At 36.1% G+C, this 3,417-nt stretch overlaps 1 pseudogene; it reads right to left on the bottom strand.

The window, feature by feature from the left end:
- Positions 1 to 1,529: 1,529 nt before the first annotated feature.
- LOC113188506 (heterogeneous nuclear ribonucleoprotein K-like) lies at positions 1,530 to 3,025 on the bottom strand (annotated as a pseudogene).
- Between the last annotated feature and the right edge of the window lie 392 nt (positions 3,026 to 3,417).

Here is a 3,417-nt window from a genome sequence, read left to right as displayed (position 1 = left end):
AAACTACATAGTTATTATACTGAATTTTAAAACAACATGTATTCATACTCAGCTATTTAGATCAAATAAAATAGATCAAAATTTTTCCCATGTTATAAAATATTATTTAATAAAATCTTCTGTTATGATTCATTCTTATGCACTCAATATAATCTACAAGCTGTAATGTAACAGTGAAGAATGTCAACCTTTGTTTCATTCTGTGTGATTTTATCTTAGTTACCTTCCAAATGCTTTTCAGTTCTAAAAAATGTGTTCAACATATCTTTCCCAAACTCTATTATTAACATCTTGGTGATAAATGTATTTCTTTGAGATGGAAAATACTTAGAATTTCTAGTTTACAAATTGGCATGGTGCAAGATTTTTTAATGTGTACTTCCTTACATAGCATTACAATTTATTTACATAATTAATATTATCCTTAAGAAAAAGATGAATTCTCCCTGGTAAAATTTCCCTGGTAGAATGTGTAGCCTGACTTTTTTCTTTATTGCTATTAGCATGGTGTATCTTTCTACTTAGCTTTACCTTTTGAACTTATAAAAATATAGTTTTATCACAAAAATTGGTTTCTTGTAAAAAACATAAGGTGCAGTTTATTTTTTTTAATTTACTCTGACAACTATGTTTTAAGGTTTGTATAATATGTAACTATATATATTATATGTTATAATACATATAATAATACATTCTTTATATGCAATATTTATATATTATACATATGATACTATATTATGTATATATATATTTTTAAGGTTTATATACCATTCACAGAAAATGTGATTACTGATAGCTAGATTAAAAACTTCCATATTATTAGATGTGTTTATTTGTTCTGTCATTCTTTTTCTATCCTTTCATATTATGTCTTCTTTGATTTAATTATTATTATTATTTTTTAGGTTCACTACATTTATTTTAAAAATCATAAAACAATGTTTTTACAAAAGAGCATTACATTCTGCACACTACTCTGAACAGATGCCAGGGACATGTGGACTATTGTTACTTTCTTCCCTGTCCCACCCCCAAAAATGTTTACAGTGACCACAAAGCAGGTGCTCACAATAATTACATGGGGGATTTTTTTTTTTTTTTTTTTTAAAGAGAGGGTGAGAGAGAGAGAGAATTTTAATATTTATTTTTTAGTTCTCGGCAGACACAACATCTTTGTTTGTATGTGGTGCTGAGGATGGAACCCGGGCCGCACGCATGCCAGGCGAGCGCGCTACCGCTTGAGCCACATCCCCAGCCCCATGGGGGATTTTTTAAATCACCAACAATGAACAAAAAATAAAATTCACTCACTCTGTGGATGTTTCAAAATTTCAATATTAGTTTTTGCGTGCCCTCCCCCCTCCCCATCCCTGTTTGTAAGGAACTAAAACATTACATCTGGTGAAAACATCTGGTGTTCTGCAGTACACCTCAAATGCAGAACACTTATGAAGTAGAGGAATGTTGGCTTTTTAAACAGAAGCAGATTAAAAAAAAAAATGCAGGACTTCTTCAGTTCTTCACTAGTCTTAGAAAAATTTTCCAGAATACTGCTTCACACTATAAAAAAGAAAAAATATCTTGCATTAGAATCCTTCAACATCTGCATACTGCTTCACACTGTTCTGCAGCAAATACTGTGCATTCTGTATCTGATCCTGTATTCCTGCAATAGCAATGATCCGATCTTTGGATCATCAATTTTGATTGAGGCTCCGGACTCATGATGGATTTGCTTAATCCACTGACCACCTTTGCCAATAATAAATCCAGCCAAATCTTTGGGAATAGTTACTTGTGTTGAAATAATAGGTACTAAGATCACCATATAAGCCACGACCCCGGCATAGGAATAATCATATCCAGAGCCACCCTGTGGTTCATAAACCATCTGCCATTCTGATGGGCTCCATGTATCTATTGCAGAGTCCCAAGTTTCATCAGCACTGAAACCAACCATGCCATTGAAAGGATCTCCAGGTCTTCCTCTTCTGTCATAGGCCATTAAATCTCACCCTCTAGGTGGTGGTGGTGTAGGAAGAGGAAGATTCAGAACTCTGCTCCCACCCCGGCCACCTCGACCAGAAGATAAGGGTGGGAGTCCTCGACGAGGGCTCATATCGTCATAGTCTCTTCTAGAGGGAGGCATGGGACGCCCACCCCTACCAGGTGGCATTCTGTGGAAACCACCCCTTCCTCACATGGGAAATCCCACTGGACGGCCACGGCGATCATCAAACATCTTTGTAAAACCACCATAATGCTATATTTCATCATAAAATTTAGGATCATAAGGCTGTGCCCATCCTTTGATGGGAGACTCAGATATAAGATCAAGGATGATCTTTATGCATTCTACCATCCTATCAAGCTTTCCTCCAATAAGAATGAGCAACCAATTAAAAAAAATAAAATATAAATAAATAAATAAATTAATTAATTAATTAAATAAGAATGACTCTGTCAGTGGAATGAGGGCAGAATTCCTGGAAAAGCTTGATTGTTGTCTGAGTGTTCTCTTGAAGTTCTTTGATTTTAGCACCTTTGACCCCAATAATTCCTCCTACCAGACTCTGATGAATCAACAGTCTCAACTCCAAAGTCTCTTCCTTTATAGTAATGGTAATTTAAGCATTGCACAGCATCAGATTCCAGCCGGAGCTGGCTGGTTGCAGTGGGTGATGGCAACTGCAGGCCCTCTTCCAAGGTAGGGATGATTTTCTTCAGAATTTCTTCAATTGTTTCAATATCAGCACTGATACTCAATATGCGCTCCGGGCCACTGCTGTCTGGGACTGAAACACTGTCATTATAGTCTGTCTGGATAGCCTTAATATTCTTGCCTCCTTTCCCAATCAATGACCCAGAATTCTTGCTCTGAAGCAGAATTCGTAATTCAACCATCTCATCTGTTTCTAGATCTTTTAAATGCTTGCTCCTCTACCATATCTTCTGCAGGGCGCTTACCAAATTCACCACTGGTTTCGGTGTTGGGGAAGGTTTCCTCTGGCTGTTCAGTTTCCATTTTCTTGTATTAAATGGATATACCAATCCTGCCAATCTGCCGTTCCCTCACGGCTGCGCTGCCTCAGAGGGTCGCAGCTAGACAGAACAAGCGCAGACCTCCTCGCTTTTAATTATTTTTATGATCCATTTTTATATTACATCTTCAGCATATCCGTCTTATATCTGTATACATTTTAAACTTTTTTTTAGTTTTTGTCCCCAAATTTTTCAATATGCATTTACATTTAATCTGAATTCATCTTCATCTTAAAATAATAGCAATAAGGCTTTTCACATGCACTACCATTGTCTTGTACAGGTGTATTTCAATTCCTCCTTCCAGGCACTTAGGAAACTGCTGTCAGCAATCTTACTTATGTCATGTGATATAATCACCCAATACATTTGTTA

The sequence above is a fragment of the Urocitellus parryii genome, chromosome 8, assembly GCF_045843805.1.
Source record: "Urocitellus parryii isolate mUroPar1 chromosome 8, mUroPar1.hap1, whole genome shotgun sequence".
NCBI classification, from domain to species: Eukaryota; Metazoa; Chordata; class Mammalia; order Rodentia; family Sciuridae; genus Urocitellus; species Urocitellus parryii.
Note: the sequence above shows the minus strand (reverse complement) of the source record. Positions and strands in the feature narration are given on the sequence as shown.